Below are 22,597 nucleotides of genomic sequence, written 5' to 3'. Positions count from 1 at the left end.
CTCGTCACCAGCCGACTGGACTACGGCAACGCCCTCTACGCGGGAACCACCGCCAAGCTCCAGAAGAGACTCCAGCGGATCCAGAACACCTCAGCCAGACTCATCCTCGACATCCCACGACACAGCCACATCTCCGGACATCTGAGAGACCTGCATTGGCTCCCCATCAACAAGAGAATCACCTTCCGTCTCCTCACCCACGCACACAAAGCCCTACACGATCAAGGCCCGAGCTACCTCAACAACCGCATCAACTTCTACGCTCCCAAACGCCATCTCCGATCAACCAGTCACGCCCTCGCCGCCGTCCCCCGCATCCGAAGAACGACAACAGGAGGAAGGTCCTTCTCCTACTTGGCCGCCAAGACCTGGAACTCCCTCCCGACCGACCTGCGCCTGACCCAAGACCACCTCTCCTTCAGGAAGAAGCTCAAGACCTGGCTGTTCGAGCAGTAGCAGCACCCCCCCCCCCCACCAAGCGTCTTGAGACCCTACGGGTAAGTAGTGCGCTCTATAAATGTCTATGATTGATTGATTGAATATTTAACCGGTATTCCTCCTCCCTTCCATCACCACCAGACACCTCACTTAGTTTTCAGTGTTGGGCAGCTATGGGTAGGAGACTAATAAGGGAACATCATCAGGGGATTGCTGATGATGAACTATTTGCACATTGTGAAGCATTCTATGAGGATCGAAATAGTTACAGGAGATTGAGAACTATTAGACCACACCATGATCATACACACACGTGGGTTGGGGTGGGTTTTTTTTCTGTTTTTGTTGATTGATATAGTTCTTATTAACCTGTGAATACACTTCTGACATTTGTTGTAATGTTGATGTATAAATGAACAATGGATTGGGATGCGGCTTCCCGTAATGACAAAGTTTGTTTTGTTTTTGTTTTTGTACCATGCCATCTCAGTTTGGACCCAGCTAGATGCTTGACCTGGCTCCAATGGGAACAGTCCAGGCCAGACTGCCAAGCCAGGTCCTCCCTGAACCAAAACACAAGCAACTCAGGACCGGCTTCACCTTTGTTCTGGGCTCAGCCTTCTGTAGCCTGGTTTCAGTGATGCAGTGTGCACCCGAACTATGTCTGGGCCGTCCCATTTCCCTTAGGATGACATACTAAAGTATTGATGGATTGGGATGTGGCCAGAGTAATTACCAGTGGCTGTAATTAATTCAAGCATTCTATCCATCTCTTTTGGCATACTTTAGTATGACAATAGGTGGCATCGGTTGGAACCGTATTGGGATTGTCCACAGTGGAAATTACATACTCGCTCCCTATATGGGCCCCACTCCAGCATGCTGACATCAGTGTTCTTCTTTACTCTCCATCATCGATAGATTCAGAGACAGCTACCTCAGTCCTTTTTTGGATTACCTTTTTCGACTTTTTGTTGAAATTCTTTCAAGCTCATCTCCTAGTGTGTCTTAGGGATGTCCTCTAAACTCATGTGAACCTGTGGGGTCCAGCCCTGTGGTTCCTGTGACAGACAGACGTCATGACGCCGAAACGCAGAGTCGACCAACACCTGCTACCAGCACGCAGGGGTACTGCTAAGAAAACACTTCCAGATTCAGCCTGATGCTTGGAAGTTCAAAGGTAAGGAATCTGCGACTAGATGCCTCTATCAGATAGTATAATATATACCATAATCAATTTAAACAAGCCTAGAGTCTTCGCACAGAAGATGAGGTTCTCTAGAGGCTTCCTCACTTCCAACGGTAAGAGAGGGCTGCACCTGAAATCCGCTAAAACCTTTATATTAAAGTAGCTTTAAGAATGCCTTCTCCAGAGCAACCCTGACAATCAATCTGAAACTCTTTGCCAGGCTGTATCAGGAAAGCTACCATTTTGAATGTATTTATGACTGCACTCAAATCCTTTCTATTAGAGAGTACTGTGTTCTAAAAACAATTGTGCAATCCCCTCTCATATGAGGACCTTCCCACTGTTGTCCTGCGACAGCTACTTGAGCTGTATGAGACTGGCACCTTTGGCTCCCTTCTATTTATGAAATAGCTGAAACTCAGATAAAGCCTTAGAACCTTTAAGAGGCCTTGAAGGCCAAACTCACGTGAAGTATCCAGACCACTGGCATCCTCCAGTTCCTCATTCCAGTTATCCTCAGCCAAGGGCTCTTTCTGGGGCTCAGGATAACTATAGGTATCCTCCGATCCTCGCAATCGAATTTCCCACAGGGTCTATCAGAAAAGGAAGGCACTGTCTCTGACTCGGATGGTTTTGATCCAGTCAGCAATGCCGGGGGTGATGATGCTGATCTGGCTCTTTATCAGGGATGGGTAGAACAATGAGGTCAGCGGCACCTGGAATGGTGCCAGTGGTCCAGACTCTGGGGAAGGTCATGGACACTGGACCGGAGACGATCTGGGAATGGATCCAAAGGACCCAACTGGTGTCGAGGGTGAACCTACTGGCGGTAATCCTGCTGAACCCTTGGGGCCTGAACATGTTCCATAGTGGTCAGCCCACCCAAAGATGAGGTGTATGGCCTCATAAAATTCTTTAAGCTTGGCAGGAGCTGTTCCGGTTTAACGTGGCACAGACAGGACCCAGACTCTGTGGCTCACGTGAGGGAGTAGGACCTAGATTTGTGGTGTTTCCCATGCATCACCCTATGATTTGGACTGGTAGGATGAAGTCAATAGGCGCTTCGACTTCTTAGACTTCTTTTTCTTGTGAAACTTACCTGACGATGATTTAGAGCACAGTGACGACTGAGGAGAATGACTCTGAGAGTGGGACTGGAACCTGGAGCAGTTATGTTATGTTATGTTAGAGTGCATTTTTATAGCGCGCGGCTACTCTAAAAGAGTGTCCCGGCGCTTTCCACAGGCAACTTACAGTGTCAAATCAACATAACAGGTAAAACAGAACCCAAAAAGAGAAAAAGCCACCTAAACAGAATGATTAAAAAGCCAAGTCTTCAAATTCTTCCTGAATTGAAGCAGGTTAGGAGTGCTGCGGAGTGCCAATGGAAGCGCATTCCACAGCTGGGAGGCCTTAAGGCTGAAAGAGCGCCCCCCAATACGGGCCTTCCGCACGCGTGGGACCACAGCAGTGAACAGGGATTCTGAACGCAATGAGCGAGCTGGGCGATAGAAGGCTAGTCTTTTCTTCAGGTATCCTGCGCCTGAGCCAAACAGAGCCTTGTGCACCAGCGTCAGAGATTTAAAAACAATCCGCTTCCGGATTGGAAGCCAATGGAGCGTCTGCAGCAACTCCGAAGCCCGTGCTCGTCTATGCAGACCAAAGATTGCCCGGGCTGCCGAGTTCTGTGCCACCTGCAGGCGCTGAACCAAATAATCCGGGAGGCCTAGGAAAAGGGCGTTAGCGTAGTCTAGCCTGGATCCGATAAGCGCCTGCACCGTGATCCGTCTGTGCTCCGCAGACAATAAGGGTAGAAACTTGCGGAGCATTCTGAGGATGCCGAAACAGGTGCCGGACAGGCCAAGGATGTGCGCTTTCAGAGAAAGTTTGTTATCAAGCTTAACACCCAAGTTCTTGGCAACCAAGGACGATTGAGCCGGAGGACACATGGCGGCCGGCCACCACTGTCGCCACTCGGGATCGAAGGCACAGCCGAAGAAAAGAACCTCCGACTTGCTGGAGTTGGCCTTCAGACAGTTTTGCTGGAACCAGCTAAAGACCCTGCCCAGGCAGTCCCGGATTCTCTCCCCATCAAATGTCTGATCTTTTTCACATGTGAAGAGGAGTTGTGTGTCATCGGCGTAGGACACGATCTGGGCTCCGTAAGCCTCAACCGCAGCCGCCAGAGGGGACATAAAGATGTTAAATAATGTCGGGCTCAACACCGAGCCCTGTGGAACCCCAACACCCAATGGCGGCATCTCGGCGGAGCTCTGGGAAACCCAGACCGTCTGGCGGCGGCCCTCCAGGAAAGATGTAAACCATCTGAGCACCGTCCCCCTTAGGCCGATGTCATAAAGCCTGGCGAGCAGCGCCTTATGGGGAACGGTGTCGAAAGCCGCCGACAGGTCCAACATGACTAGCATGGCCTTGCCACCCCCATCCAAGGTCTCCCTGATGATCTCAGAGACCTCCACCAACGCTGTTTCCGTACTGAAATTCGGACGGAAACCGGATTGGGATGGATGGAGCAGATTGTTAACCTCAAGGAAGTTCGACAAGACGCCATGAACATGTTTCTCGGTGATCTTGGCCAGAGCCGGGAGAAGTGAAATTGGCCTATAATTGGCCAAAGCCTCGGCATCAAGACCAGGCTTTTTCAGGAGGGGGATCACCATCGCCCTTTCCCAGGCGCGTGGGACACTCCCCGTACTCAAGGAGGCATTGAGGATCGGGTTGACCAGGGGATTCACCACTGCCGCCATCCCGGCCAAAAATTTGGCGGGGCAGGGGTCAAGTGGGGAGCCAGATTTAAGACTGGCTAACAAAGTCCGGGACATGTCACTGGAGACAGGTGGAAAGTCCTCCAGGATAGCCATATGCATGGCCGATGTTCCAAGTCCCACCCCAAGATCACAGCAACCCTCCTCCGTGCTTTCCGAGAAGGAGGCCTGAATAGCCTTAATCTTGTCGGTAAAAAAGGTGGCAAGATCACGCGCCCACACATCAGGTGATACAGGCGGGGGTGAGTAAGAAGTCGGAGACGTGAACTCCTTCACAATCGTGAAGATCTCCTTACAAGAGTTTGCCGACGCCTCGATCCTCCTGGCAAGGTATTCCCGCTTGGCACCAAGAACATCACGGTGATAGGCCTTCACCGCCGCCCTATAGACGAGTTTGGCCTCCCCATCATAATGATGGCGCCAGGCCCGTTCAGCGACCTTACATTGGCTGCGAGCCACATGTAGCGCTTCTGTAAACCAAGGCGCAGATTGCCGTTTCGCCGAGGACCGGGGGGTTGCCTTAGGGGCAAGGTCATCTAACCTCTCAGTCAGCCATCGCTGCAGGGCCTCCGTGTCTCTTTCCGGATCCCCCGAGAGAGAACAAGGATGCAGTGCAGAGTAATCCGGTGTCTGGAGGCCAAGAGCTTCAGGGAAAGCTCCCGGCCGCCTTGGGATTCATCAATCGACAGACCTTGGAGTCATGGCCCGGCTCCATGCACCACAAGCAAACTCAGTGGGGGACTTCATGGAGAACTGGAGGGTAGTCGAGCTGTCCCCCATAAGCTAATATTATCCAGAGGGCTTAAGGTTCAGTATTTTAGTGCCTATAATGTTTGTGGTTCTCTGTCCCAGAAGGTGCTAGACGTTTCTGGTTTGCATGTCTATCTGTGTTTAGAGTGTACAACTGTTACTAATCAGTAAGTAAGAGTCATTTTGTTTTCTGAAGTAAAGAACTGTAGGCCATTCCTAATATACAGAAATCACCCCACACCACTTCCTGGAGGAGTACGTTTTGACGGCTTGACTCCTCTTTTGAATTCTGTATCCCCAGTACAGCAATGATAAAGAACAAAAGCTCTTTAAAGGTTTTTGCCTACTAACATGACAGGACTGGGACCCAAGATAAAGGCCTCTTAAAGTTTCTAAGGCTATAACTGAGTTTCTACAACACCTACATTTCAGCTATTCATAAATAGTAGGGAGCCAAAGGTGCCTGTCTCAGACAGCTCAAGTAGCCGTCGCAGGACAACAGTGGGAAGGTCCTCATATGAGAGGCGATTGCACAATTGTTTTTAGAACACATAACTCTCTAAAGGAAAGGATTTGAGTGCAGTCATAAATACATTCATAACGGTAGCTTTCCTGATACAGCCTGGCAATGAGTTATAGATTGATTGTCAGGGTTGCTCTGGAGAAGGCTTTCTTAACGCTACTTTGATATCAATGTTTTAGGGGATTTCAGGTGCAGTTCTCTCTTACTTTTGGAAGTTAGGAAGCCTTTAGAGAGCTTCATCTTCTGTGCGAAGACTCTTGGCTTGTTTAAATTGTTTATGGTATATATTATACTATCTGATAGAGGCATCTTTCTGCAGATTCCTTACCTTTGAACTTCCAGGCATTAGGCTGAATCTGGAAGATTTTTCTTAGCAGAACCCCTGTGTGCCGGTAGGAGGTGTTGGTTGACTCTTGAGTGACGTCGCCGGTGTCGTGTTTGTCGGCATTGTGACGTTGGCATTGTCATTATAACCGCCACTCCGGCACGCTGACATCAGTTCTTTTATTTCCGCTCCAGCCAGCACCGGTCCGTTGAAGAGAGCAACCCCCTGTCAATTTTTGACAGACTTTTTTCGACTTTTTGTCGACTCCTTTTGGTGTGTAGGATGCCATCCAAGAAGACCTCGGGGTCCAAGCCGCGTGGCACCTGTCACCGCGCCATGTCGGTCACGGACCCTCACTTAGTGTGTCTTCGGTGCCTGGAGCTCCACCACAACTCGAAGTCATGCTCCAACTGCCGGACCATCGCACCAAAAGCTTTGAAGGAGCCATCCCTAAAGCAGGTTGCGGCCTGGCATCCGGCACCGTGGAGGTTGCCTCGCTGGTCTCGATACCAGTCCAGGTCTCTGTCGAGAGGAAGGTCCGCGCACCGTTCTGGGGAATCGAAGTCCTCTTCATGAAAATTGTTGCAGTCAGGTAAGAGGCACCACAAAAGCACAAGAAGTTAAAGCATGCTTTGACTTCACCCTGCCCGTCTCACGATGCAGTGGAGGTACTTCGGCGTTCGAGTTCCCTCTCCGTGAAGCAGATGCCTGGGTTGGCTCCACATTTCCCTCACTTTCCGGGTCTGAGAGAGACCCCCGCCCAGCTAAAAGAGTTTTACGACGCCATGTGTGCTATAATTGGGCAGTCTGACTCTGCCGGCGTGCCTTCGGGCCATGCAGACTCAGATAGTGGAGTAGTCCCCGTGGGTTCTGCGCCTGCGGCTCTGGTGCCACAGCCTCTGACTGGACCCGTTCCCGGGTCCGAACGGCACCAGTTGCACCTCCATAGCGACCTTCCCCGGCACAGCGTCTAGTGCCAAGGTCCTTGGGGGGAGGGGAGCAGGATCCCTTAGAAATCCAGCAGTCATAAGAGATGGACAGGTGTGAGGAACTGGGTGATGCCAGTGGTTTGGACACCTCCCCAGACTCTGGCATGCTGTCTCCACCTACCCTGATCAAGACTAACTACTTGGGGTCTCCAGTTTGGAATCCTTGCTGCCTTTTAATGAGACCTCGACGGACGTTTTCGGGGTACTTGGTTCAAACCCAGTACAGGGGCTTCTGTGAATAGGATGATTGCCCGCCGCCATTGGCTGCACCGGGCGACCCACTTTGTTTTAGTCACCACCCACACCACCCCACCACACAAAGCTTGATGGTCCAACCTTCCACTTCCCATGGCGCATTCCCTTCCACACCTCTGGACAGGGAATCCAAGAGACTGGAGAGTTTTGGGAAGAAAATGTTTTCTTCCGCTAGTCTTGAAATGCAGTCAGTGAACACTGCATGCCTTTTGGGCTGTAATTCCCATTCTAGATGGACACGGTTGAGCAAGTGCTGCCCAGGGCCTCGGGGGAGGACCGAGTTCTACTCTCCCAAGCTATTTCCAACAGGAGAGAAGCAGCAAAGTTTGCCATAAGATGTGGCTTGGACACAACAGACTCGCTGGGCAGAGCGATTTCCACGACGGTGGCCGTCCGTCGCCATGCCTGGCTGAGAACACCTGGCATCTCAGGGGATGTCCAAGCTAACCTCCTGGACATGCCCTTCGATGGCTCCCGTCTCCTCGGAGACAAGGTAGATGCCGCTCTTGAACCCTGCAAGGACTCTCGGGCCATGGCCAAGTCCTCGGACCTCACCATAGCCTCCCAGCCAGCACCTGCTTTTCGCTCTTTTCGTGGCTACAGAAGGGGCTATCAACCGCGCTAACCCTTTTCCAGCCAGAGGGCCCGCAAGCTCAGCAGCCTCTGCCTGGACTTGGACACGGTTTACCCCGACCCCACGGGTTGGGAGGCCAGAGGTCAAGCCAGGCCCAACCTCCTCCACCACCGCAAAACCTTCCTAGTCCGATCCTCCAGGATCATCTACAGCCAGTTGGTGGCAGAGTACGCCATCATCTCCACCACTGGCAGGATATCATGTCTGTTAGACCTGACATCATTGGCGTGAGTCTCCCTTCCATTTTTGACGGATTGCCTCCTCTGTTTTGACCTATTTTTGCTGGTTGTATGTTTTGGGCCCTGTGCCACTGCTAATCAGTGCCACAGTGCAAGTGCTCCCTATGTTAAATTAATATACTGATTGGATTCCATGATTGGCTTATTTGATCTACTGTCAGCCCCTAGTACAGTGCACCATGTGTGCCCAGGGCTTGTAGAGCAAATGCTGCTGCTGGGCTTGCAGCACTGGTTGTGCCACCCACAGAAGCAGCTTGTAAAATGTGTCTCAGGCCTGCCATTGCAAGGCCTGTGTGTAGTCTGTGACTACCATGTCGACTTGGCCAAGTGCACCCACTTGCCAGTCCCTAAACCTTCCCTTTACTTCATATTAGACACCCCTATGGTAGGCCCAAGGGCAGGGTACATGTTAAGTATAAGGTAGGACATGCTCTGATGTGTGTAGCGTGTTCTAGTAGTGATTTACAGCCATTTTTGTTTTTCACTATTGAAGGCTACCTGTTCTCATAGATTAGAATGGGCAGGGAAGATTGTTACATCCCTACAATCCTAACTGACTCAGGGAATATGGTAGAAATTCGAGTTTAGTATGCCTGAGCTCAGAATAATAAAATACCTCTTTTAGTAAAGTTAATTTTAATATTCTGTGTTTGCAAAGACCACTTTTAGAAAGTAGGTATTTGCTTGCCTAACCATTTGAGCCCGCCTCTGCTGACTTGTGTATTCCTTGTCTGGGTTTGTGTGTGACAGGGCTGGGGAAATTCCGGGAGACAGTCTGGGACAGCCCAGTGGTGAACAGGGAGATTTACCTCCTGATGGGAGGTGGAGAGTGCACCTGGGACCTGAATAGGGCTGGGCCTTCCCTCCACAATGCTGGCTCCACCCCCTGTGGCTTGTCTGATGTCTCTGCCCTGCACAGTGTAAGGAGAAGGGGAATCCTGTCAACAGAGTACTCCAGAGCTGCATCTTCCCTCCCCTGTGCTGGCTCCACCTCCTGTGGGGCGTCTGATGTTTCTGCCCTGCACAGTGAAAGGAATAGAAGAGTCATGTAAACACAGTGCTCAGGAACTGGTTTAAACTAGGCAGAGGCCCCTCTGCCTTCAGAGAACAAAGGATTCTTTGGTATAAATATTGGGACCCAGTCCCACAGACTTTAGATCACTTCTGGAACAAGAAACCTTTCTGCCAAGGAGAAGAACCAAGGAAGCTGCAGGAGTTTGGACTGCCCCTCTGCCAGTGTGCTGTTTGCTGGGTTGGCCTGCAGTGGTTGCTTCATTGCCAAGGGAAAGGAGAAGGAACTTTGTAAGGACTTTCATCTACAGAATATTCTCCAAGGGCGTGAACTGTGCTTGCCTCCTGCTGTAGTCTCAGGGCCAAAAGACTTCATCTCCAGCTCCCTCCTGAATTTCCTTGCTGGGAATTCTGACTCCAGTCACCTGCGTGCCGCTGGGAGCTGGAAGCGCGACGCATCGAGAAGAAGCGTGTCGCCGCCGCAGCTGAAATCATCGCAACGCCGGAGAAGCGAGAGTTTGTTGCATCTCCCTGGAAGCGTGTGTTCATCGAAGCTGTCTGCTGTCGCATCGCCGGAGAAGCACGATGCATCCAGAGAGCTGTCATCGTATTGCCGGAGAAGCGCATCGCAGGGCTTGTCGCGGCTCCAAAGTACAGAGTCGTCGCAAGGCTGCCAGGGCGTCATCGCATCGTCATCGCACCGCCGCATCAAGGGCGCCATCTTCTCGCATCGCAACTGAATCATCGCATCGGCATCGCATCGCATCAAGGCGCCATCTTGCGCACCGCAACAGGTCGAGAATCTACGCATCACCTCCGCACCGGTAAGGCTCACGACGAGTCCCCTACTCTGCAAAAGCATTGAGGAAGGACGCAACCGTTCCCTACGGTCACGGAACCGACGCATCTCCCCTTGTGCGAGCCGTTTTGTTCACTTTGCGTGTCGCATCCAAGAACTTTGTCGCATTTACCATCAACTTGAATTAAGAGACTTTTATTATCTTTTAAGTAACCTTTAGTACAGTATTGTGGATTTTTGTTGTTTGTGGTCTTGTGTTTAAGTCTATATAAAGAATACTTATTTTTATAAAACCTGTGTTGTGTCCATCTGTAGTGTTATCACTGTATTACTGTGTATATTCACAAATGCTTAACACACTGCCTCTGAGATAAGCCTGCTTGCTCGTGCCAAGCTACCAAGGGGGTGAGCAGGGGTTATTAAGGAGAGTAATCCCCTTGTCCTGACGTAGAAGTAAGGGTCCCTATTGGACAAAGGTGATAACCATTGCCAACTAGAGACCCCCAGATCTAACAATGTCTATCAGGTAGGTGTTGCAATTAGTCCAGAGGGGGTACTCCCTTCCCTTCAAGACTACCCCTCCATCGATGCCTCCAGTATACGATCGGATGAAGGAGGATCACCTTGCCCTACTCGGCAAGACAGTCAAGACTCTCTTGGCCCAGGGAGCTATAGAGGGGGTTCCCGGGCCGGAAGTGGGCTGTGGTTGTTATTCCCACTACTTTTTGGTCCCAAAGAAGGACGGAGCCTTCATCCTAGCCTAAATCTCAGAGCCTTCAACTACTTCCTCAAAAAGGAGAAGTTCAAGATGCTCACCCTAGCTCAGGTCCTGTCTGGTTTGGTCCTAGGAGACTGGATGGAAGCGTTGGACTTGCAGGATGCGTATTTTCATATCCCAGACCTGCCTGCCCATCGTAACTACCTGCGGTTTACGGTCGGCCACACGCACTTTCAATTTGCAGTGCTCCCCTTCGGCCTCACCAGCACGGCGGTGGTCACAGCACATCTGCAGAGTTCAGGGGTTCCAATCTTCCCCTAACTCGACAACTGGTTGTTGAAGGCAGGCTCGCATCAAACAGTTGTCTACCTTCCCCAGACTACAGCAAACCTCCTGCATTCATTAGGGTTCACTATCAACGTGCCGAAGTCACACCTGACACCCTCTCAAATGCTCCCTTTCATTGGAGCAGTGCTGGGCACAGTGCAGTTTTGGGCCTATCCTCCCGAACGGCAAGTCCAGGATATTCAGGCAATGATACTGATGTTTTGACCACTATCCTCGATTTGGTTGAGAATGACTGAGGCTGTTGGGCCTCATGGCCTCCTGCATCCTGCTAGTGACCCATGCACATTGGCATTTGCGAGCTCTGCAGTGGGACCTGACTTTCCAATGGGCACAGCATCTAAGAAAGCTTACCGACCTGGTTCAGATTTTAGAGGGCACTGTGAGAGACCTGCAGTGGTGGCTAACAGACCGCGACTGGTACCGGGGCAGACCTCTCTAACTTCCCCACCCAGATCTCACAGTAGTGACGGATGCGTCCCTTCTGCGATGGGGTGGCCATCTGGGAGAGGTGGAGATCAGTGGACTGGTCTCCGGTGGAGGCCAAGCTCCATATCAATCTGTTGGGGCTTCAGGCGGTCCGACTGGCACTGAAAGCCTTTTTGCCATCAATAAAGGGAAGGCTCTCACAGGTGTTCATGGACAACACCACCAACATGTGGTACTGCAACAAACCGGGCGGAGTGGATTCGTGGACTCTTTGTCAAGAGGCCCTTTGTCTCTGGACTTGACTGGAACAACAGGGCATTTCCCTGGTGGTTCAACACCTGGCCGGTTCTCTGAACACCAGGGCAGACAAGCCCAGCTAAAGGTGCCTTGGGGATCACAAATGGCGTCTCCATCCGGAGGTGGCACAAGCCCTCTTACAGTGCTGGGGAGAGCCTTGGTTAGATCTGTTCGCCTCTGAAGAGAACGTGCATTATCAGCAGTTTTGCGCATTGAAGTATCCAAGGCGGCTCTCGCTCAGCAACGCTTTTTGCCACAAGTGGAGCTCCGCCCATACCACTCCTGCCCAGAATGCTCAAGAAGATCAGGAGCGACCGGGCACAAGTCATTCTTGTCGCTGCGGAATGGGCATGGAGAGTTTGGAATCCCAAGCTTCTAGACATGAGCATCGATCCTCTGATTAGGCTGCCCCTTAGGGAGGATTTTCTGTCGCAGCAGCAGGGGAGGGTTCCTTGTGTGGAGATTGAGCGGCGATAGGCGACAGCTTATTTTATTTTTGCAGCCAGGCTTCCCTCCACAAAATCGGTATACGCTTTCAGATGGACCAAGTTTTGAAAATATTGTACAGACTGGTCTATTGACCCTCTGTCTGCTCTTTTCTCTTAAGTGCTTCTGTTTATACTTTTCTTGGCCCAGGAGGGCGCTGCTCTGGGCACATTGAAGAGCTATCTTTCTTCCCTTTCGTCTTTTCTTTGACTGCCTGATCAGCTTTCTCTTATGAAATCACCTCTGATGCAGAGATTCTTGAAGGGGTTAACCCACTGGTTTCCACCTTCACCTTTTATTAGGCCACAATGGGACTTTTAATTTGATTCTCACGTTTCTGATATATGTACCATTTGAGCTGCTGCACAACTGCCCTCTGCGGTTGGTCACCATCAAAACAGCTTTTTTGATGGCAATAACCTCTGCCAGGAGGGTAAGTGAACCACGGGTACTGTCTTCACAGCCTCTTTAACTGATGGTCTCTCCGGACAAAATGGTGCTTCACACTAGGGCATCTTTTCTGCCTAACTTGATAACACCTTTTCATATGGGGCAGTCGGTACTCTACCCACCTTCTATGCATCAACACCCTTCCAAGAAAGAGGAGGGCCTCCATCACCTGGGCCCAAAGAGAGAGTTAGGGGTGCATTACCAACTCTTTATAGGGCACCTGGGTGCAAAGAAGGGGGGGCTGTCCAAAAGAGGACTATATCCTGCCGGGTTATCCTATGTATAATGACCTTAAGCTTTAGCAAAGAAAGATCCCCCTGGAGGGCTTAGAGCCCATTCCACCAGGGCATAGGCGGCCACCACGGCTCTTCATCATGGTGTTCCCGTTTCTGATATCTGCCAAGCAGCCACGTGGGCATCACTGCACACGTTCACCAGAGACTACTGCCTGGATTTCCAGCTTTGCAGAGAAGGCCTGTTCGGTCGCTTTGTTTTGAAGGATTCTCTTGTCTAAACCTTTCCGCAGTCCTTCCTCCAGGTATGGTATTGCTTGGGTTCCTGTTCAAAGGTAAGGAAACTATGGCTAGATGTCTCTATCAGATGGACAAGTTACTTACCTTCAGTAACGCCTTATCTGGTAGAGACATGATCTAGCTGCAGATTCCTTACCGACCCACCCATCCTCCCCTGCACTGCAGAATCGTTTTTAAGTGTCAGGGTTTTTAACACACCATGTTCAGTCACTTCATGGCTTCACGCTTCTGTAGTGGAAAATGTGGTACAGTACTGACATCAGCGCGCCGGCGTGGCGGTTGTATTAATGACACGAACATCATGATGATGAACACGACGCCGACGATGTCATGCTGAGTCGACTGCCGCCACCTACTGGTGTGCTGGGGTACTGCCAAGAAAAATCTTCCGCTTCCAGCCTGATGCCTGGAAGTTCAAAGGTAACAAATCTGCGAATAGATCATGTCTCTACCAGATAAGGTGTCCCCGAAGGTAAATAACTCGTCCAGCAAACTTAAGCTAAACTGCCTTCTTAATTTAAGTTGAAACCATTAGAGGACCTTAAATCTTGTGTGATAAGATCACTTTAGCCTGTTGTTGCTATCAAACGCACTGCAGCTTTGTTATGAAGGCAGATATGGAATGTATTGCCATAATCAATTCTCTTGATAAGTAATGCCTGAGTAGCTCGTGTTTTTTTTGTCCTCTTTTAGGATGAATAGTTTAATTTTGCTGATCACACTCCAATGATATTGGAACCCTTTTCCATGTTCATAATATGATCTTTAAGATGAAGCAAGTTATCAAAGATGAAGACCTCGTGGTGCAAGGGACGTGAACCAGTTTTGTGCTGATGGTTTATCTTCGAAGGGGAACAGAAGCAAACATTTTGTCTTATAAGATTAGACTCTGAGTTTACATTGAGATATACAGTCTTTATTACAGGCAATATGTAAGAAAATACAAACCTTCAAAGGAGTGTATCCAGAGGTACAGCTGAGAATATTTACATTGCTTAAATTGTGCTTGTGTTTGACACTGACACTTAATACTGGCACCTTTTGATGATAGTTTACCACTAGGTGTTGATGTCTGATTATTTTCAGCAGAGCAAATCAGGTTAAAATGCAACAAGCACAGCAGATTAGTAAAAGCAGTGTGTCAAGGATCTTGGTACTGACATTTGCACCGGTGGGAGAGGCAGGGGGTGAGGCAAACTGCAAGTGCATCCCTAGCTAATCTTCATATCCCGCAGAATAATCAGGAGCAGTGCAAAAATGTTTGCCTGACTGTTTCTTCAACCTTTCTTTGACAGCTGACAAACTTTCCCTAACCTTATCCTATATTTATCATTTTCCATGCAACGCAACAAGACAACTTGCTGTGTTGCACTGTGCTACACTGCGTGAAAGGGCAGGAATTAGCTCCCTGCCACTGGAGTCGAGCTAGCCTGGCTGATGAGGGTTGATGTCCCGAAACGGGACCCAGGATGCTTGTTTCTAGTCCTGGGAGGACGTGGCCTGGCAGTTCGGGCTGGACTGTTCCCATGGGGAACAGGGTCAAGACTGATTTGCATATGGCTGGATCTGAACTGGAATGGCATGGGAGCAAAAAAACGATAGATTTAGGCCCAGATCTCTGTACTGGGGTGAACGTTTGACATTGTGCAAAATCCATTCCATCAATTGTTCCTTTTGCTATTTACCATTGTATGGCACATTTCTGTCTTCTCCTTGAGTTGGCGCACTTAGTACAGCCTAGTGCCAATGCAGGCACCCTTGTGACATGGTGCAATGGTGCTTGCGTTGCAGGCAAGATAGTTTTTGTGCAGAAAGGTACACATTCCTGCACAAAAACAGTTCCCTATTTCTAAGTGTGCTGCAGAATGGAAGTCTGCAACTTTCGCTAACTTGCAATACACCAGATTTAGCAAGCCACATGGCCACTCAGGTTGGCTTTGCGTCGCTTGGTAAATCTGATTTTAGATTTTACGTCACCTTGCGTGGTGGAAGGGTGACACTAAACAATGATAAAGTTGTTCCTAAGTGTTCTTTGAATTTTTAGGCTGATGGCACTAAATAATCAGTGGAAATTATTTTAGGGCTATTTTTAGGATGAATATCCTCTAAACAAAAAAAAGGTGGGGCTCCTGTAGCACTATGTGTGCTGTTGGTGTAGACAAATTCAGCATGGGGCAATAAAGAGGTCTAGTTAGTATATGTAGCATTACAAAAACAGTGTAAAAACGGCTGCAGGGTTTGGTTCGGGTGGTCTGTAAGTCTATTCATCTTGAGGTGAAATCCTGAAGACAGTGCTATGATAACGCAAGACAAATGGTTTCCCAAAAACTTGGAAATATATTGAAGGCCCCTATCAGAAATAATCACAGATGGTAGTCCATGTATGCAGAAGACTTTAATGAACCTGTGCACCATGCCTTGTGCTATTGGTATCATCTTGAATGCAGAAAAACTGGCAATTTTTTAGAATATATCTACAGTAACCATGATTGTGAGGAAACCGTTAGACTTCAGCAGATCCTCGATCAAATCTGTTGAAAAGTTGTACCATGGCAGGTGCACCAGGCTATGGGCATAGATGACCTTAGGACAACAAGAGGAAGGATCTTTCACCACTGTGAGCCACTTAAAGGATCCAATTAATAGACCCAATGTATTCTTCTTGCTGCGATAACCATCACTCAAAGTGTTATGTCCTTTGTAGGAAAGTGGAATATTATGTGAAATGCCTGGATAGGCTTACAATGCAATTTTATCACAATACCCCAAAGATAGTCCCTGGATTTACACTAATAAATCCGTAGCTACGTCCTGGTAGAGTTGCAAAGAGCAGTCAGGTTGAGCATTAAGAGCGCCAACATGGACAAAAAGTAATTAATATGACTCAAGAGAAATCCCACACCAATTAAAAAAATAGAGTGTATTTTTATCCTAATTTAGATACTAATTCCGACAGAATAGATTACATATAACCATGGATTTTTGAAGCAAAATTAAATATGTCCACTAAAATTGATGGAGAAGATAAGGTTGCGGTCAATGGCAAAAACCACTATTGACAATCGGTCACTTGCAAGTCGAGTTGCTTTGTACCCTGTAGGGTAAAGGTTGTGCGGATCCCAAGCCATGACAGTCAGTTCAATTTTACCTGGCCAGTGGAGCCCAGGTGTAGTGTTGTCCTGACTGTCTGTGGTACTGAACAGGAACCTCAGGAGAGCTGCTTTTTCCATGCTGAGGGGGAGAAAGATGCAAAAGGATAACAACAGAGAGGTTGCTGACGTCGGTCACAGGTTGTTTGATGTTCCCTCTTGACACAGCTTCGAGTAAAGGGGTCAGTTGCTGGACTGGTGACCAACAAGCCTTTGCAGTCGCAAGCACAGCAAAAAGCTTCTGGAACCTCACAGGGTTTGGGAGAGTGGGACTGAGACTTCGGAGGAAGCAAGACTACAACTGGATTTGGGCGATCCTAGAGAGGGCCCGAAGGCCAGAGATTCTTTGGATCCGTTGAGTGTTTTTACCTGCAGTTTGCAGGGAAGTAGTGTCACTAGTCCAGGGGAGACTGAGGGTGCTTCTGGTTTCCACAGGGGTCCCTCACTTTGGGAGTGCCATGTTTTAGCCAAGGATGAGGGTTGTTCACTCAGTTACAAGTCAGTTGCCGCAAGTACAAAGTATTCAGTTTTTGCTGTGGTGCTGTGGGCAAAGTACTGCTGTTGGTGACACGGTTCTCCTCTTCGGCCTTCCTTGATGCAAGTTTTTAAGATCTGAGGTTCTGGTGTCAGGGGTTGTCCATTAAATCCTAGATTTAGGGAAGTTATGGGTGTGGGAGTTAGCAGCCAATGGGCAGCTAGCCCTTGCTGCTAATCCGCCCCTGAGGTGACCTTTTGCTACCCTGAACCCTCTATTCTGCCACTCCTAAAGATGACAGAAATCAAATTGTGGTGTACAGACCTGACTGCTCACCTTGGAGCTATGTCTAGCCTTTTGGGGGGTGTATACCTCCCTGCATAGCTGATTTCCCACCTGCTCGGGTGATAATGTCTCTGGGGTTAGGGGAGGGGCATTTCCTCCACTGGGAGTCAGCCCTGATGCATATCAGAAGAGTTGCAGCCTCTGAAGCTCACCACCTTGATGTACCTCTTCACTAGCTTGCATAGGAGGAGGGAGGTGTGACCTATTTCTAGCCCAAACGTTTGTTCCTGACTGCTGGGAGTGATCACACTGCCCGACAGGTGCTCAGAAACCTGTCTTGGCAACAGCATGCACAGGAAAGGGCGGGCTGCACAGGAAAGCGTGTGAGGGTCAGCCAGAGACCAGAGAATCTGGGGCAACCAGGAGGGCAACATCTACGGTGCCACCTGAGTGCAGGCCACTTCACAGAGTGCACAAGAATTGTTTCAGGGATGAGAAGGTATGTTGTTTGATACCAAACAGGATATATTTTAGTAGTACCATAATGGAGCTGTCAATCTCAAGAGTGCCTGTTTGGCAGCTCATGTTATTCTACGGACTGCTAACACTTATAGTAGCTTTCAATGTGAAACATTAATTTATTATATTTATTTATATTATCTATGCCACCACTATAGGGACATAGAGGCTTGCACTTATATGTCCTCATCTTTAATCTACTGCACCCTGCCTCCTGGGCTGAGGAGGCCTACCTTAGGGGTGGCTGACACAAAGTAAAGGTAGTGCATTTGACTAAGGAACACATGGTGAGGGCACAGTTGTGTTTGAGCAGTTTGCACTTATCCTGCTGTCTGCAGTGGCAGGTCTGGTATTAATATTTTGCTTGGGTCACTCAGGGTGGCACAAAATCACGCTGTAGCCGTGGGGACTACTTTACCAACTATGCCCTGGGTACCACTGGTTCCAGATACTAGGGACTTATAAGGGGGTAACGTCCTTGCCAGTTAGGGTTGCCAATTCACACATAATAGTTTTGGGGAAAGAGCATAGGCACTGGGGTCTGGTTAGCAAGCTCCAGTGCACTGTCAGAGTCAAAAATCAGTATCTAGTAGTTGAAATGGGGCAAAACGTGGAGGGGCATCTACAAAGAGCCCAGTTTTCTTACATAACACCCCCTCCCCCCGAGCCAACATTCCGAAGAGACTCAGCCCAACTCTGGGAGAGACTTCCTGGCTAGTCAGCAATGAAGAACATAAAGAAAACTGGCTTTACTATTGCAGGCCCTATGCTGGTTCACATCCTCCTGTCAAAGTCACTCCGTCTGGGCAGTTGATCCATCTCAGTAGTAACAAGAGGCATTTTAAATTGAACTTTAACTACAGTTGTATCTTTTTCTTCCTCCCCTTGACTTTGGGTAGTGAGGTGCTCACCTTTTCTAACCCTATCTTTGCTAGGGCAACACCTAGCTTACTCACAGAGGTTACCCAACACTTGAGCCATGACTAGCACAGTCAGGGGACCTAATTTGCCTTTGGTCATGGGGTCTGCCTCTCATGCCAAATACAGTGCTGCCATGAAGGCCGGCGCCGAGCAGAGGCTACTGACAGCTGTCATTATCCAAAATCACACCCCAAGCCCTCTACTGATGTGGGTGAGCTGCTCTAGGGGCAACTGTGGGTTCCTGGAGCATCTCTTGCCATTTAGAGTGGGGGCTTTATACTTCTTACACTCTGCCTTCTGTCAGTTCAGGGGTGATACCCTGATTCTGAACAGTTGCTTGACTTTAAAAGACTTCTTTGGGGCCAGATGAGGCCTTACCAGTGCCATTCTTGGGTTTCCCCTTTACTGAGGTAGAAGCATTGGCTCACTGAATCTCTATTTAAGAGTGGCTCCTCCTTCCTTTTCTTTTTCCCTTTCTTTTGGGACCCTAGTCTCCTAACTGTAGGGAGTGAATCCCCAGAATCTTTGGGTTGGGTGGTGCCCTCACTGACCACCCCTTCTGGGATCAGACCAATCTCAGGGAGGTCATTTCCTAGGATACAATCTAGGTGGAGGTCAGGACTGACCGCCACCCTATGCCAGTTAAGGGTAACCTCACTTTCTAGGAGCACTGTGGCTACAGGGTTTAACAGTGACCTCCCCAGGAACTACGCTTACTCTTCGTGTTTCCCGTGGCACAGACTGACCTGGGGACACCAACCTGACAACCACTATGGTGTGACTGGCACCTGTGTCTCTAAGGCCAGTGGTAGGGATCCCATTCACCTAAATGGATTGGAAGTTTCTATGGCAACCCTCGGGGATCACCAGCTTACCATCTGGACCTTTCTCCCAGTTAAATGCTTAGATGTCCTCCTTAGTTGAGGTGTGCTCCCCTATGGCTATACTGGACAGCCAGTGCTCACCACCCTTTTGGAACAGGCTGGATCACTTCTGTAGTAATCTGACTAATGGCAGTCAAAACAGCTCCTGTTCTCCAAGAGTTTTTAAGCCCTGGTCCCCTGACTCTGCTTGCCAGAGTTGGGGTGGGTTCTAGTCCCCTCCTTTTTAGGGTTCTGGGGTCCCGAGAGAGTCTCTTGGGTGTGCTTACCACCCCCTTTTGTTATTTTTGTGGGCATAACCTCCCTTTTCTGAGGTTACCCTATGGGCCATTTAGGGTACTATTGTTGTTAGCCACTCATGAGCCTTCTTGCCCTTCTATCTAGGGTTAGAAAGCTCAGAAGCTACCAGATGCTGCTGTAACTTGTCTGAGGTTCAATTGGATAAAATGCGCTTTTTCATAATCTAAGTATACAGCCCATCATATGTGCCCGCCTCATTACCTTTTATCCAGCCTTCTAGTGCTTTGTCTGAAGAGCCCACAAAATCCACCATTTTCTAGTTTTGACCTTTATGGGCATCTCTGAACCTTACCGTGTGTCCTTCTGTAATGATTCAAAATCCTTCTATCAAGCTCTACTTCATATGCTGATAGGACTCAGCTACCTCTTCATTAAGGGTCAAAAGCCTATCTCTACCATTCACTGAGAATAACTCCAAAAGTAGAGAGTCCCAGTGCTGGTGTGCTATCTTCCTCATTTTGTAAGCCTTCTCAAATGCTGCAAACCAATTGACAGTGTCATCACCATCACTAAACTTAGAGACAATCCCTTTGGGGATTTTAGGGTCAAGGGATTCCTCCATTTCCCCTGTACTATAGTTGCTGCCACCGTCTTTGGGCTTCTCTGTTTAAAGGATAGTCTCCTCTCCTCAAGTTCAAGCTTTTTCTCCTCCAGGGAGAGTTGGTCAAGCTGATCCTCAAGGGTTTTTAATACTGGGGTGTCGACTAGAGTGACCCGTGTAACTTCCCACTGGTGAAGGGGGTCTGGAAAAGGGTGGAGAGTTGAGGTCTTCACCTTCTTCCCTATAAATATCAATTTGGGACAGGGCATCATCCTGATATCTTGATAAATGCTGTTATTGATGTTGGGTGCCTAGGGCCAATCAGAGATTTATTCTGTATTATTGTACTTTTTGGAGCTCTTCGCTCTTTTCATGTAACGAGCATCGGCACTATAACTGTACCGGGAGTAACGTTTTTCAATGAATCCATGATGTCAATATGCAAGATTCCGTTTTGACGCACATTTATCTGCTTTATTGTCTTATGCCTAAAAGTGTAGAGATATGTTATTTTAATGATAGTTTTCATTCGAATAAGGTATTGTCTCCTTCTTCAGTCCAGAAAGCAACATTGAAGCCCTCGAGATCCTAGTATAATTTCTACACATGTATGGTGCAATCAGAACAATTATACCAGCATTTATGATGTCCAGACAAAATGGCTACATGTAAACTTGGGTAATGTCTCCCGTTAAAATTTTGCGTTGTGTGCTCTTACTCTTGTTACACTCATGAAGGGGACATCTAGACCTATGTTGAAGTCCACACTAGAGGGAATCATTCAAGCCAATATTCTAACTTTATTTACCTCATCATTTAAAGGGCCTAATGTGAGATGTCCCTTTTTTCCATCCACACATGTTTATATGCTATATCGAGTAGCCCGTAACTGACGATTCTGACCTACCCTCCTTTTTGTTCATTGACACGAGGTACATGACATTTATTATTTATATATTTGATATGGGGTATCAGATTAATCGATCACATCTGCAATCTTGAGTAAATTCTTACTTACACAGTGTCATTTCATTATAGCCCAGGATTTAGATGCAGTTATCCTATCTCTCAGTCCTAGCCATGTGAACCAGAGTTACGGTTGTAAGAGTGTTACTTACCCATTTTTAAACATCTTAGGCACATTTACCTTTTACTGTGTGGACAACACTTGAATGTGCACTTCAATGCCCAAATATCAATTTGAGTGCATGCTTTCTGAATCTGGCAATGGTCAGAAGGCTAGACACCTTGTACGAAAAGTCCTTTGACTTTCATCCTATTGAGGTTACTCCTATAAAATGTCATTGCTTTCTCTTTTGTGAGTGTGATACCTTATTATTAGATTATTTTAATGATCGAAGCACAGTGAATGGTCTGACCACTTTTCTGTGAACTAACCTTGTTTACTCTTTAGGAAATAAATTTGGACATGAGCATTTGGGCTAAGCATAACATGCAAAATATTTGCAGGTATTGTCTACAGTAAGTTGTGGCTTTCCTGAGGAATACGTGTTGTTTCCCAAAATGCGCTTAGAGTATCTTTTATGAAGAAATCATCAATAATATTAGCCACCATTTAGTCTCTCTCTCATCACTAGTGAAATTGTTGACCATGAATTGCTTCGAAATTGATTTTGTTGAAACATCCAGGTATCATGTCTAGTTGAGTTCTGGATTATCAATGAATATTTATCATTGCTCGCTATTTTCATTATATGCTGTCTGATTGAATGGTTGCTTGAAGGCATAACTTTAGTGTTGTTTGATGATTTTAAACGATGTGTAGGATAAACTTTGTCATTAAAGCTCAGAAACATTTTTATATATTGTAATCACTGTTGAGATTGAAGGGAAATAATAATAAGGTTTTCCATATATATTCATGTTTGCTTGGCCCTATTAAGTTGATTGTAAGTTTATTCTGTGTAGTTGCCTCAGGTATTTTCAGTACTTTATCGTCTTCATCCCTTCAGCATCTTCCTATTAGGCATGGCCCTCCCTCTCCAATTTCTCTATCTCATAGGATCTGAGGAGCCTCTTCAGGGCCTCCTTATAATTTATGCCCCTTGATTTGCACAACACCCTCAGATCCATGATCCTCAGGGATGGGATGCCTGCCTGGTCGAGATTCTGACCAGCCTCCATTGTGCCTAACTTTTACTTAGTAGTTGAGACCTTGCTTCAAATTTAGAAAAAAAACTTAAGACTCTTCCTAACTCACCTAAGTCTTTTTAAATGTACCAATGGAATGAGGGGGGTTTACACAAGGTCCTAACAATCCAATTAGAATAATCGGAAACAATCTGTTAAAAATTATTTTTGAAAAGGCATCA

At 48.0% G+C, this 22,597-nt stretch overlaps 1 pseudogene; it reads right to left on the bottom strand.

Moving 5' to 3' along the window:
* The window catches only part of LOC144784171 (metallothionein pseudogene), a 51,931-nt pseudogene extending 31,955 nt beyond the window's left edge, over window positions 1-19,976 (bottom strand).
* Between the last annotated feature and the right edge of the window lie 2,621 nt (window positions 19,977-22,597).

Source organism: Lissotriton helveticus, chromosome 10 (genome assembly GCF_964261635.1).
Source record: "Lissotriton helveticus chromosome 10, aLisHel1.1, whole genome shotgun sequence".
In the NCBI taxonomy this organism is placed as follows: Eukaryota; Metazoa; Chordata; class Amphibia; order Caudata; family Salamandridae; genus Lissotriton; species Lissotriton helveticus.
Note: the sequence above shows the minus strand (reverse complement) of the source record. Positions and strands in the feature narration are given on the sequence as shown.